This window comes from Bactrocera dorsalis, chromosome 1, assembly GCF_023373825.1.
Source record: "Bactrocera dorsalis isolate Fly_Bdor chromosome 1, ASM2337382v1, whole genome shotgun sequence".
Taxonomy (NCBI): Eukaryota; Metazoa; Arthropoda; class Insecta; order Diptera; family Tephritidae; genus Bactrocera; species Bactrocera dorsalis.
The window spans coordinates 31,887,897-31,903,862 of NC_064303.1; positions in this window are offsets into that span (position 1 = coordinate 31,887,897).

The following is a 15,966-nucleotide window of genomic DNA, read 5'->3' on the forward strand; positions in this document are numbered from 1 at the left end:
ATTCCAAAACACGGCGGCTTTCACCTGTTTGGGCGAGAGGACAATTTTCGCCATCTTCTTAGCAGGTTCACCGAGTGAAATTCACTATTTCTAGGGTTGAGTTTTTATGTATTCCAGTCCATTCATGTTTCGGCGATGGCTATAAAGCGATACAGAAACTCTTGCAGATCGCGTTTGTATCATCATGCACCGCTGTAAGGTGATCGAACGGTTGCTCTTGCCTTTTGGAGTGACCAAAGGTGGCACACATCGCGTCTAAAGTTTTCTTTTACTCACTATGTTTTAAAGGATATGATAGATTCAGTCGTTTGAGATGACCACTGTTACAGCGATCTCGCTATTAGCTAATATGAGATCGTGGACTTTAGTCTTGTTATCATACATATAGGCAGTTTTCGAACCACATTGAAACATGATAAATCTATTTTTGATTTCTTGACATCGAAAAAAAAGTTCCCTTTAGCCCTTTCAAAAATAACAAGCCATATTAATCTTTTTAATTTTTTTTTAAATCAATTCCCTCTTTTACACGTAGATAAGTCAAATTCTTTAACGGTAGCGGCGACCATAGGGTGGAATGGCTAAGGCTTTACCGAACCATTTCAACAATTTTACATCTTTCAGGTGAAAGTCTTTCGGGATAACAAAGCTGCAGTAGATTATACGTCGATAGCCAAGAGGCAATTAAGGTCTTATATTGTTGAGATTTCCAAAAATACTCATAAGGCTGGCTACGCAAATCGCAAACAATACGACAGGAAATTTCCGATGGGTAGAAAGGTTAATTAAAATAAAGTGGAAAGCCTCAAGAACATGCAGGACGACCAAGATCAGGTGCAGTGGCCCCGACTTTGGCATAGTCAAAGATCAAAAGTGCAGAACACAACCTGTTCCACCGTCCGACTTTATCGAGAAACATGTTTCTCAAAATTTCTTCATTACTAACGGCCGATCCAAGTACACGTACTTTTTTCAATCGCCTGTTTTTGACAGATCACGCGTGAGTCGTGTCAAGCTGTCATGTTATTTTTGTTCAGTAATCGTTGGCATTTCATCATAGAAAGACTTTCGTCTAAACAACGTTTACAAATAGTTCGGGCGGTTTATGATCAACATAATCGGACTACTGAGCGTACTTTTCGCAATACCATCACCCATCTTGAGAACCTGCATTCATTATTGGATAATATTCGACCGAATAGACCACGTCCAGCACGCAGTGAAGAAAATACAGCAGCCATAGCTGAGAGTGTACACAAAGATCGTGGAAAATCAAATCAGCGCGAAAAAACAGCGTTTTGGTGTGGTTTGTGTACCGGTGGAATCAACGGCTCATATTTCTTCAGAAATGATATCGGTGAGAACGTAATAGTCAATGGTAACCGTTAACGCGCCAAAATAGCCGACAGGCATCAATATAATTAAAGCTCGTGATTTCGGTAACATTAGGTTTCAACAAGACGGCGGCCCTTCCCACACATCACATCAATCAATGAATTTATTGAGAGAACACTTTGGTGAGCAGATAATTTCACGGATTGGGCCGCAAGATCGTGTGATATCACACCGTTAGACTTTTTCCTGTGGGGATATGTAAAGTCTAAAGTCTATGTCGAAATGACCGAACGAGTCATCGAAAATTGGACTCAACGGAAGGACCATATGAGGCGTAGCTGCGGCCAACATTTGTAGGAGATAATCTTAAAAAATAAATCCTAAAGAATGTTATTTCGAATGATAATAAACATTCCCCATTATATTTGAATTTTCTGTGTTTTTTCCTTAAATAAAAGTAGGGAACTTCGAAATGGACCACCCGTTATTATGATATAAGTTTTGAAACGATTTATCGTTAGCAGCTTAACTACTAAATAAGCCACACGCCTGTTAGCAATAATCTTTATAATACTGATATCGGCCCTAGGCACTGATGACCGCCAACTCTTGTGGCGCTACGCAATTTATAGCCCATCGATGCGTTTTCGATTTTTTTCTTTTGTATTTTGCTTTACTTAATTTCCAGTACCGTCCAGTTCAGTGGCCACAAGAGAAAACTTTTTTTGATGTATGTATCGACACATATATACGTATATAATTCAATTGACGTCAAACGATGAACAATAACAATAGCATCGGAAGAAATCGCCACTGTTACAAATGGAGTAGCAAAACAAAGGTCTAAAAGTAAAACAAAAAAAAATAACACACCATTGTTTTGTCGATTTTTGTAGTTGCTTTGATCGTTTGACTTAATTTATTTTACGAGTATACGCTTTAATTTTATCATTTTGACATATCAATTTCGTTTGATAAACATACATACATACACAAATATACGCGAAATAAATGCTTAAGCATAAAAAAAGTTAAACATGTTAATATTTATATATATTAATAAAGATATACATACACACATCAATTGAAAAATATTTAAATTTGGTTTGCGTTTTGATTTTCTGATATACATACATATGTAATGCACGGAAACGCGCCGAAGTTCATTGCATTCCACCAAATGAAGGTCTCAGCACTGGGTGCCTGCCTGCCGGTCGGCATATGGATAATATATATGTATGTCCAGACTTACAACCATAAAATAAAAATGCACGAATGCGCTTACTCACTATTATTCGCATTGCACGTTTCAAATGCTTATCCAGCGGCAAAAACCAACGCGCATTCAAAAAAAGTAAAACTAAAATTCTCAAAAAGCCAGAAAAACACATTGCACAAATTCTATTTGAATATCTTCTATGAATTTTACTGACAATGAATGATTGCTGTTGCAATTCTTTGATTTGCATATACAACAACAACGTCAACAACTAGCAGAACTGTATTGTTTTTGGCGTTGGTTGGCATTGTTGTTGCCGATGGCACATGTCCAGTACGCGTGCAGTACCGCTGTGGCGGCGCTTACGCACACGGCATTGCACAGTGGACCAATTATACTATACTAAAAGACAAAATTTTAATAAGTTTTAAAGGGTTTGTCCGGAATGTAATCGGACTGAGTCGATTTAAAAAAAAATATTGAACCAATCGTTACAATTCTTTAAAAACTTTCAATAAAAGCTCTTTATGCGTCGATGCAGCGCTGCCAGCTCCATTTCCAAACATGGGAGGCGTCACGGAAGGCATTCCCCGGAATATCCTTGAGAGCCAAGGTGCATGCGGATTAGATCCCCCGTGTCTTCTCAAAATGCTTGCCTATCATCGGCTTTTTCAGGCAAGAAACAAAAAGAACGGTCCAAAGGAGCCACATCTGGACCTTAGGCCGGCTGCGGAAGCGTTTGCATGTCATGTTTAGAAAGGCCGTGTGAACCGGAGCGTTGTCGTGGTGCAACTTCAGACGGTCGACGATCTGACTCCCTCAAAAGGTCTGGTGCCACCGAAACACACTTCTTTTTGCTTTTCATATCAAACGTCTCTGTCGCAGATGTACCGAGTTTCGCACAGAATTTTATCGCGTACCTCTGCTCTAACAAAAGCTGCATGTTGGGTTTGCACCACAAATAGAAACACGTCGCCGAAAATGTTTGTCCTGACTCTCCAGGAACGTCCTCTACCGAATCCAGTCGGTTCGCAAACGCCCGAAGTACAGTCGCGGCGAAAGAAAATCAGTCCTAGTACTTTCCGGACAAACCCTGTAAGTTGATTTGAGAAATATTTCGTATTATTATAAAACTACAATTAAATTTAAAAAAACGTCTATAAAAAGTAATTTTTTTTACATGAATTGTTTCAATTTTAAGAAAAAAATACCTGAACGAATATAATTATGCGCCCAATAAGAAAAAAATTATCCAAAGCATTGCCCATGGAATGCTATAACACTTCACCATCTCTCTGGGAAATTGTGGACTCCACTCCAAAAGAATTTTTTGATACTAATGAAAAAAATGGTAGTCAGAAATGACAAGTCTGGATCTTAAAGCAGATGAGGCAAAATTTCCCTGCCTCTGTTTTCCCAATAGATTTCAACTTGTCTTGCAACATCTATATACAACATATGTGTATGTCGGGGTCGATTCTGGATAAGCAGGAATTTAACCTGCTACACGACCCAGAATGAAGCTGTGCAAGGAACACATTCGATTCTCGTGACAACTCGATTCGCGTGTAATGGGTGAGTGGGTACGCCATTAACTGAGAGGGAGTCGGTGAAGGTTTTTGGGCTCCACTGCGATCAGAGCATGTCGGAAGTTTGTTGCGTCCAAAGTCTGTATATCAATATCATCGGCTAGCAGTTGTACACTCTTATGAAGATTGTACATTCTATATTCCAATTTGTAGCTCGAATTCTACAAGAGTAGATTGAAGAAGTCGCACGATAGGGAAGCGCTTTATCTTTATCGAACACTCGGAGAGGTCTTTCGCGATAAGGGAGTTTTTGGTAATGCTCAACGTCACTTTACCCAACCGTATTAGTTTTGCCGGGATTCCAAATTCAGACATAGCGGCATAAAGACATCTCCTTTTCATGGATGTTGATCCTCTTTTAAAAGGTGGTTACAACTTATCGGCCAATCAGGTCATGTACGAAAGAACGCACATTTTTATTACAAAACCATTAACTATTTTGACACGGTCTACAGTGCATTTTTAATGGCATTCTAGAAAAGTGTTAGTATTTTTTAATGCAATAAAGTGCAACAATAAAAAACTTATAGGTTAAGATACGTTTTCAGGGATAAATTTTGCAAACGAAACGACGCCAATAAAAATATGAGGAAATTTTTGCCAAAGTGCGAGTTTAAAAACCGATGCGAAGGCCGAACGAGAGTGGTAATAATGGTAATTTCGTGCTTTCTCTTATGTTATTACATTTTTATGAGTAATTTTAAGGAATGCGTTGCTCTAATGCATTTCAAGTGGACTTACCCATAAATGATTCAAAGGGTGAATTTTTCGCACGAAAGAAAAGAGTAAAAAGAAAGACTTAGTTTCTGCGCGAACTTCTAGAAAAAGTTGCAAACCCTTTTATCTGAACTTATACCTGATTCAAGTATATAACTATATGCTATTCATTTGCAATGCCGATACTGATGTATTCGATTACGAAAGCGATTTAAAAAACATCAAAACAGAAACGAGGTCATTTTTCAGCAAGTAAAGAAAACAGCAACCGAATTATGCACAATGTAGATGGCAATTGGAAGAGCAAGTCGACTACTTAGATATGTACATATTCCAATTACACACAAAATAAGTAGGGGAAGGTCGAACACCGATAATCCCAGCTGGCTAAACAAAATGCAAATAAAATGTTTGGATGGTTTTATTTTTGCATGCAACTTCTTCGGTTATTTAAAGCGATTTGATTTCTCAAACTTTTTTAGGTAGGAAGTCATAAATAGGTCAGTGATGACGTCGAGAATTTCAATTTAAGAAACTAAAAACTGCATACTTGAAGCGGATAAAAAATTAAGTTCGAAAGAAACAAATTCGGATGTCTCAACAAAGGCTTGTGAAGTATGATCACTCCCAATGCGACAATGTTGTTCAGTAATGTACTCATTCAACCAAAAGTGAGCTTTATCGCCAAACAAAAATTAAAATAGGGATCGATGGCTAACTTGGTTTATGTCCATTCACCAGACGTGCAAAGCTTTTGAGGGTCATTCGGTTTCAATTCTTGCTTAAGTTGGAGTTTGTAAGCCCGAAAACTAAAATCTTTGCACAATATCTTCTATAAAGTGAATGGAGGCAGTTGCAATTGTTGCGCGCGATGGCGAATGGACTCATTCGGATCATCTTTGATTCTCTGTTTCACAGCAGCAAAAACGCCTACGGTGCACATTTTACGGCATTTCTAGGGGGGCGCATTAATAACTAGAGTAACAATCTCGTCAATATTGGCGAATAAGTGACAGAGGCGATTTTCACAAGCTCCTTTTGCATCAGCAAAATCATTCGCCATGAGAGCAATAGATGCCAGGTCCAGACTATAAGACTCCCGGATCTTCTGGCGAGTTACTATCGATTAGTGTCGTCTGCCATTGTTATGATAGATCAAAAATTCCCTCCTCTTGGCCAAAGCTGTCCCCCTGTGCCGTTACTTCATTCAAACGGTCCAATTGTAGACATTAGGAGGAGTTGCTCAAAGTAAATGATTCCCTGCCAATCCCACCAAAAATATAACAAAACCTTCCTGAGTAGTAATTATGACTTTGCCACCGTTTGCGCGGGCTCGCTGCAATTCGACCATTTTCATACGACGTTGTGGGGTTGTTCCATTTACTCGTGTGACACCTATACATTAAGCATCTTTTTCTATCCGCCTTATTTAAATGGTTGTAAACAGTTGAATGAATTATTTTGTAGATATTTTTAGCAATTGGAATTTTAAAGCGTTCTGCATTTTCACATTATCGGTATCGGGACCATAAACACTATTCTAATTCCCGTAATTAATTTAACGGGAGCTTTAAGAACAACTCCAACAGCAGCTCTTGAACTGGTACTAAACCTGCCACCTATTGATCTCTTCGCTGAAAACTGCGCAGTTTAATCGGTGATACGACTACTGGTTGCAGGAGAATTTACATATAGAACCATCCTGAATAGCTCGGTGGGTAATGGCGATTGGGTAAACATCGACTACATGGCCCCACTTTTCAACTGAGAAAAAACGTTCGAAGTGAACATTGCAAATGTCAAAGCAGTAACCGTAACTCAGTAACTCAGTAATCGGACCGAAGTATCTTGGGAAGTAGGGCAGAAATGGAAAGTGTTGCCAGATGTAAGCAACTTCACTTCTACTGGGTGCCAGGCCACAAAGGCAATAAAATAGTGGACAATATTGTCAAGAATGGGGTGTGACTAACATCCGAAAGCGTGATCAATATTCTTTATACAACGATCTCATTCTTATTAGGAAGCATGGTAAAGAAAATCAAAACCCGATGAAACGAGCTACGTGGGTGCAAAACTGAAAAAGTCATTGCAAAATGGTAGATCGGAGTACACTGGAGGAGGTATCGATAGCGCGGCCACAGAGTCTGTTAACATTCGCGTCAAGCGCAGGCATCATAACGATGACTACTCCTCTTGGACTAAGCAAGTAAATTCCATCTGGTATCGCAAACTGATCTATGCGTGGCTTATTGGTCTGCTAGATTAACCTAACCTAACCTTTCAGCCGCCTGAAATCAGTTTTCCCTTTTATCGCAGAATGTAAAATGTGGTATATTTTCTCTTTGCTGGTGTCCATCTTTGATGCATGCTCAAATAATACTGACTCAAGAAATCACAAAACTATATGAAAAGTTTTCTAGTACGGAATCTTATATTTCTAATGCCATACGACGCAACCTGATCGCACTTATACAACGCCAGATACAGTTGATTAAAACCATCATGTAAAAATAATAGATCTTTTTTCTACACCTTTCAGGTGTTTCCACATTCAAAGGTCGGTATCGAACCGCAGTCAATTAGGTAGTCCATATATGGAATAGTTTTATTTTGATCCAATTAAGAAGTTTAATGTTGGGTTTGAAAGACTATTCATTGATATTTAAACTGTTATATGTATAAAAATTCAAGTAAAATTTGAATATAAACTAGAAAATCTAAAGAAAAAGAGGCCATAGATATAAAAGAAAATTATTAAGTTTAATTTCCAGCCTCATTTATTTTTTTATTTTAATTTTTATTATTTTTTTTGCGCGTTATATTTAATATCTAAACAAAAACTTCACTTTATTTAAAAGCAGTATTAAAATTATTCAGTTTATTCCTAAGAAAGAACGTTTATAATATTCATTCAACTAACATAAACTCTTGATATCGTATGTCTAGTCGATTTCGCCAATCTGTGTGATTTATAGCAGTTGTTTTTACTACTCGCAAAGATTTGACGAAATAAAAACGCGAATTTGCACACGCCTCCATAAAATTATTTCCCTCGGAAAAAACTTGTGTAAATATGTCATTAATTATCTCTGTTACTGGTAAACAATTACACTTAAGTAGCAAACTCAAAATCACCTTTGAATCACTTAAGTATTTTATATACAAACAAAGGATAATTGATTGTATACAAATTGTATTTTTAACAAATGATGCCTGACTATAAGAAGATCAAACAATTGTTCAACAGATGTTTTCATTCAATAGTATGCCAAAAACAATTAATAAATGATGCTTTCCATATGTTTGTTTATAAATACATATACAATGTATATATTCAGTCATTTGTATTAGCGTGTGGTTAAATAAACTAGTCACTTTCAAAAAATTAAAAAAAAAAACAAAAAAAAAAAATCCCACTTTGGAAGGTGGCGAATAAAACAAGCAACAGGTATACTATGTACTAAGAGCATAAAATAGTAAGCCTTTGTTCATAGCTTTAAAATTCTTAATTTATTCTTGAAAATCTATGTCGTCCCCGCAAAGTAATCCCCCTTCGCGCTAAAACACTTATGCCAGCATTTTTTTCCAGTCCTCGAAGCAGCTTGAAATCAGTTTCCGGAATAATAGCCTTCATTGCGGGTTGTGATTCATGTTTAATGTCTTCAATTGACTCAAAACGGTCTCAGCGCTCGTTGAGTTTACTGAATAGTCAGAAATCACACAGAGCCAGTATGCAATATTGGTTGAAAATTTTGCGAAAAACTTACGAAGAATCGACGCAGTATACGACGGTGCATTATCGTGGTGCATAACCCACGAATACCTTCGCGCGACCCAACCGATTGCACTCAAATAGTATTTGCCACGATATTTGGCCAATTGATCGTCCGTTTCCGGGTTGTAAGCATAGATCCAAGACTCTTCGCCAGTAATAATACGTTCCATGACACTCATGATGCTGTTTTTCGAAAAATCTAAGCGGTTTTGCTTTCACTTTTCTTAGGCCCAAATGATCTTTCAAAATGGTTTTCACTGATTCTTCGGATATTCCAACGATGCTAGTAAGATCTCTGTCTATTAATCGACGATTCTCAAGCACCAATTTTTTTATTTTATTGACGTGTTGATCATCGGTTGATGTTGATGGCCGTCCTGGATGTGGTTCGTTGTCAACGCGTTCTCGACCTCTTTGAATAATTTGTATCAATCAAAAACACTTGATCGAGACAAACAATTATTACCGAAGGCCTTTTCCAACATTCTAAACGTTTCGGCATTAGAGATTTGATTCCGCACACAAACTTCAATGGAACTGCTTTCTTGAATAATTTCACTCATCGTAAAAATCGCCGAATGCACTTTAAGTACTTCAGAGAGACAAACGTATACTGAACGCTAATGATTATTTTGATGTGTCAATTGACACAGATGTCACTGATAATCATACCAGCCTGGAAAAATAATATTTCGATGAATGGGTTTTGGCGCGAAATTAAAATTAAAAATGTCTTACTATTTTTTGCCCACAGTAGTGAATGTACATATAAGATTGTATTAAAAGGTAATAGATACTACCTGTTTGCTGCTTTCATAAATAATTTTTTGTCCAGAAATCCCAGCCGGAGGCTAAGCAGGGATCTTGTGAATCAAAGAAAATCAATGTTGAAAATATTATATACAAAGTAAGGTAAGGCATTATATATAAGGTAAGTAAGGTTATTACGTAACAAAACCATAATTTTAGAATACGTCAAATTCGGGAGAAGACCCTCGACAAAAAACTTGACACCCATCACCTTTGTAGTCTGAATCGCAGCGACGCTGTCTGAAAGTACAATACTACGGAAATATGCAGATGATATTGCTATCTTGGGTCTTAAAACAGAGCCGTCAGCGCAGACTTCTCCGGACTAGGAAGAGAAGCGAAAGACGTTGGTCTTATGGTAACCGAGGTTAGAAGTACCTGGAGGCCATACACAAAGATACCTTACGCCATAACAACTATGTCATTGTTGCGTTGTATAAAATTGAAAAAATCAAGGACTTGGTCTATCTCGAAACCAGCATAATTCACCAACAATCTAAGCCCGGCGATCAAGCGCAAACAAATGAGATCAGATCCCTCTCTTGACGAACAATAATTATACTCTATAAGTTTCTTATCATTGCCATTCTAGCGCAAAAAGATGTAGGATGGCGATACGGTTCTCCATTAGGTCCTTGAAACCGTCCACGTTAGCTGAGAATCGAAGAAGATAGAACGAAGTGTATGAGCTTTATGGCGGTATGGAAGAAGTTAAGTGCATAATGTATCATGTCGTACGCATGTAAGACGATGCTCCAGTGCTCCTTCGATTCGAGCAAGCCCACACATCCAGTGGAAAGACCAAGTGCATAAAACCTTGACTTTACTTGGGATCCCGACCCCGTCGAAACAACATGTTTACTGGGCCTACCGTTAGCTGATCTCAATGAGAATTTATCCGAACCTTACCAACCTAACGGGGATTAGATAACAATTAAATTAATAACAACAACTTGGGATGTACAACTGGCGTGACCTTGCAAAAATTAAAAGCAGTTGGCGAAGTATAGCGTATAGTAAAGAAAACATGAGTACATCGAGTATGTCTTATATTAAAAAAATGTGTATTCTTCAAATACTTATATTTTTATATTTTATATTTAGCAGCCAATTCTGATTTTCGTTTATAAAAAAACTCACTTAAATGTACTACTTTAACCAGCCATGTATGTATATTAGAGAGATTAAAACAAAAACTTTTGGAAAATTTAGTGATTCTTAAATGGCTAATTAAGATAATGATGCTTTGTCTCAGGTTTTGGTAAATCTAACGACTCACATTAAAAAAAAATGCGTGGAATATGTATGTTGTTGCGCCAAGCGACATCTTTTGTAAATCTAAATCTAAATTTAAAAAGAAAATGAAATATAAAATTATTATAAGAACTTATTAAATTAAATTTATAAATATTGAATTGTACAAAATAGCATACTTACCTTAGTAATACATTTATATTACCTTCATTTATTACTTACCTTAATTCTTTTACAATATTTAACGAAAGATAATTATTTACCCCTTGTATTTACATTACCACTAGCTTAAGCCGTTAGTTTTAAGTTTTAGGCTAAGCAATTCCAAGAACGGAATAATTGAGACATTGTATTAAAGAACGTGAAATCGATCGGACGTGTTTTCTTTATTTATCGGAATATTTTGCTTTCGTGACAGGCAATTAGGCTTTAAATTGTTCGCGCATTCCCAGTACATATTTTTTCGCATCTCAAAAACGCTTGAGATTTTTCATGATGTAAAAATTTAGTTTTAATAAAAAGATAATAATTATTATTTTATTTAAAAAAATTAATTAGTTGCTTTAATTGATTAATTTTAAAAATATTATAATATTTATTTTAAAATTTATTATTCTTTATTTAACTAAATTAAATATTTTTTTAACTCAAATACAAATAAAAACCGTTTAGAGTTAAGCAATAGGGCTCAAGTTTTGTGAGGAATTTTCTTACAAAAAAGTGAAACAGTTTAGAGGTTAAGAGTTGAGAAAATATTATTGGAGCACCCTGATATATGCATATATATGTATGTATATGTACATATATATTCCCGCGACTAATGAACGCAATCCCTGAATATGGTTGCTTTTGCATTCCCTTCGGATTAATCATTTTCATTACCTCTAATGAGTTAACTTGTTATTTCCATCTTTTTTTCAATAACGGAATTCCCAATGTCATTAGCAGTAAACACAAATATGTGCAAAGTGCTGATAAACATTGTTTTCGTAAATATTTGGTAACTACGATATCGGTGTGTTCAGCAATTATTTACAAACATATATGCGACGAATTATTTCTAACATATAATTCTAAGAACGATTGCAGACTAGTTGGAAAAAATGTATGAAAAAGATGTTGAAAAAGATTTTTTGTCGAACACATACTTATGTACGTATTTATTCTATGTATGCTATATTTTGATTTGGTAGCCATGAGGAACAACAACTGGATATGCTTTAACAAAAGCTTAAGTAGAAGGAAGTTCTTTGTCAATCTTATTGCATGGCGTATGTGTAATATTTATTTACACTATTTTCAAAATTCTATTTGCCAATCAATACCTATTTTAAAAAATGAAATAGTATATTTGGTGTGGTCTCTTCTTATCCAGAAAATATGCCTGGATATGCTATTATTTTGAAAGGAGAATCAAAACTAAAACCAGTGGAATTTTATTATAGTTAACTGATCTATCGCCAGATATACATATGTATGAAATACTAACGGACTGTTCTCTTTTTCCAAATAATATGTTTTTTTTACCAAATTTCATAAAACTGATCACATTTTAAGCGCTTTTAAGTTGACTTAAGCACCACATATACTAATTGAAATTAATAGATCTATAATGAAGATCTTTCTTGAAATTTCTTCATGCTTGCAATAGCGAAATTATAACGAAATCTCAACTAATCCAACTTTTTCGGACTAATATTCGAGCGGTTGAAAATAAAAAATATCCAAGATTGCCACATGTTAAAAATTTGTATTTAAAGCATTAGCGTAAGGAAAGAGTACATGCTTAGAATGCTTCGACTACGAAATACAAACAGAATCGAGTTTAGAAACTTACCTGAAAATAGTTACAACCAGTTTTAAATTTCTAATTATTATAACTCGAATTATTGCTACACATTCTTGTGCGAATTTTAGAACTTTGAAAAATAGTTTATTACAGAATAATTTTTGAATAGTTGCCATCTGTTTAAAATTTTCAATTCAATGGAAATGATAAGACAATCGAATTTCTAAATTCAGGCGATAAAACTGAATATTTGTTAACAAATGTAAACAGCGAAATTATTCCTCAAGATGGTTGCCACCTATTTAAAAGTTCTAATTATAATGTATTTATACAAAACCCGAATTATTACCACATATTCTCGCGCTGATTTTAGATGTTTAAAAATAGCTCATTTCAGAATAATTTGTGAATTGTTGCCATCTGTTTGAATTTTTCAATACAATGGAAATGATAAGAAAAATGAATTTTTACATTTCGGCGATAAATCACTTTTTAACATGTTTAGAAAGTTAAAATTATTTTTGAACCTGGTTGCCACACATTTACAATTTTCAATTCAATGAAAGTAATAAGAGATCATCCATTTTGCACAAATCTTTATCATTCAGTTGATATCTTAAGAGTGCCTGCAATCTGGAAGAACTTCACTTTACGGCATTTCAAAGTTATTTTTTAGCCTTTTTTGATGTTTTTGTGGGTACAACCTTTTTTGGTCATCGAATGGAGCAAAAAAAATGTTCGAAAAAGTTAAAAAAAAAAATCATAAAAAACCTACTTTTATTATTGAGTAGCCGTCATTTAAAAAAAATTGAGTTTCCTAGGTTCATACGAGAATAATATCTGTACTAATCAAGAATCTTTCGTTGTTTCACTTCAAGGAACAAAAAAACTTAAAATTTTAGCCTTAATACTATAATATACTTACATATATTATAATACGATCTGAAAATATTGCTTCGGAAATAAAATTCCAACGTGTGAACCGTGCCTTAATAAAAATTGTATCTTATCTCTATGTAGTAAATGCGATGCTTACACTTTGATAAGTGTGTATGTGTAAGTGGCGCGGGCATTAGCACTCCAACGACGTGATACGATTTCCGTTTATTCGATGCGGAAATATATTCTTTACATATGGTACGTATGCATGTATATGTAAACGCTGTTATCGCATCAAAACATTTGCATATCTTTTATGCGCCGCTTTATCTTTTTTGCGATTCTTCGAATTTGCAGACACAACTATCTATGTGCTGTCGTGCCATGCCTTTACCTCAGGAGTCATTAACCGATGCTCGGGTGGTAAATAAATGTTTTACCTTGAATTTCGGAAATTTCTCCATATCGGCATGTTTGAATTCCAGCGAAATGTCAATAAACATATAAGGGAACATGCTGATTAATCGGTTAAAGACAGTAGAGGCAAGCAACTGGGGAAAGTCAGGAAGAAAACAATTTGTTTAGTGTTTTATATGCACATTGTACATATGTATGTGTGTTCGGTAAGTGCGCTTGCAATGCAAATGCCTTGTAAGTGACAATAATTGCCGATGTTAATGATTATTTAATTTGCAAATAGTATGATTGACGTCAGAGCATTTGGTATATTAAGTAAAATGTTGGGAAAACCCAAAGTCAATTAGAGATGCGTTCAATGACTTTTTGCAATGAAGTCTGGGGACTGTTTTATTTACATTTGAAAGGTGTGGCTGAGCTAACTCTATGTGCATAACTTAATTGGAATTTCGTAATATTTACGAAGGTAAGTGAAAAGGTGGGAGTAATCAGGAAAAGTGAAAATTTCTTCAATAAATTAATTACTGTATGGCATGTAGCGTCGTCTTGTTGAAACCAAAGGTCCCTCACATCAACATCCTCTAATTCAGGCAAGTATAATTGATCGTAGCATTATGACCGGCTTCATTTTTTTAGGAATACAGACCAATAATTAACTCAGCCCATAGAGTATACCAAACATTGACTTTTTGAGGATGTAACGGGATCTCCACGATTAAACATCCCCAAATGGGTTGAGGCTGTCGACGCCACCGGGGCCGGAAATATGATTATCTGCAATACCAAATTTCAGCTGAGAAAATTCATCAAATTACCTGGTTGTCTCCGGATTGAATAGCCACTAACCAGATCGAAAACGTTATAATAGACAGAAGACACGTCTCCACGTGCGAAGCTTTGAGACCCTAGCATGACACGGACACTATCTTGATGCAGCGAAGATACGCACCCACAAGGAAGGTTCGATGTCCAGAAGCTGCAATTAAAATAGACAACCAAACGATTTTCTACTTTACCTGCCTTCCTGCTCTCTAAAGGAGCACTCATCAGCAACTCGGTAAAAGGGTACTCTAGGACGGCATTTCAAGCTCCTTACGAAAAAGGCAAAAGAATAGCCTACCTCGCAACGTATGGCAATGAAAACATAACACCTGGAGATGGTGAAAGCGATTCCCCAATCAATGATGGTGGAGCAGACGTCGTTCCAATGCCCGACCATGAAGGAGTTCGAATAGCAATTACCCGTCTGCGGAACAAAGCGGCGGGGCCGATAGATTGCCGGCCGAGGTATTTAAATACGGCAGCGAAGAACTGATAAGGAATCAAATTTTTTTGAACACATTGCTATGCGCTTGATGGTCGTTCAGCTTCACTTTTTGCGGAATTTGTAACCCGCATACTAAGATCCGTCCACAACATCTTCCATGAAGTGCAAAATCGGTGAACAATTAGTGCTGTATTATTGGGGGGAACTTCGATTTGCTCGGTTAGGAACTGCCACCCCGATAATGAGCACTGCAAACGAAAAAAGCAGTTCACCGATTTTTGAGAAGTACGGAATTTAATGGTATAATAAGGCTGTTTTAACTCTTATTTAGCATAAAAAACAGCGATGAAAAGGCTAACGCGACTGTAGTGCTAACCTCATGATGTTGGTTAATCAAGTATACTCCGGAATATTTTCCCATACAATTTTATGAAAATAAATCACACACTTTAGGTGAACAAAAGTATTGTAGTGGGTCACTATTTCTACTCCAAAATTTCTACTGTCCAAAACTATTATACTCCGTGTAATATATTGTGTGAGAATTAAAAAAATTTGTTAAAAAAAACGAAAATCATTACGCATAGTATAGTATAGTAGTATAAGGCAAAGCGGAAGTTAGAAAATGGTACATTAGTTATATGGGATCTAAGGGAAATATTGACGCGATTTCATCTATTTTTGACAATACCATATAATATTATCATGCCACATACTAATAACTTACTCCCTGAATTTAAAAATTATAAATTTTTATATACAATAATATATTTTAAAAAAAAAACTTTAGATGAAAAATAAAGCTAAAACTAACCTCCTTTAAATGAAATGATCAGATAAAAAATTAATAAAGAATAGTTATAGGAACTAAATCATAAATTAATCATGTAAAGCTTTTGAAAAATACAACAAAAT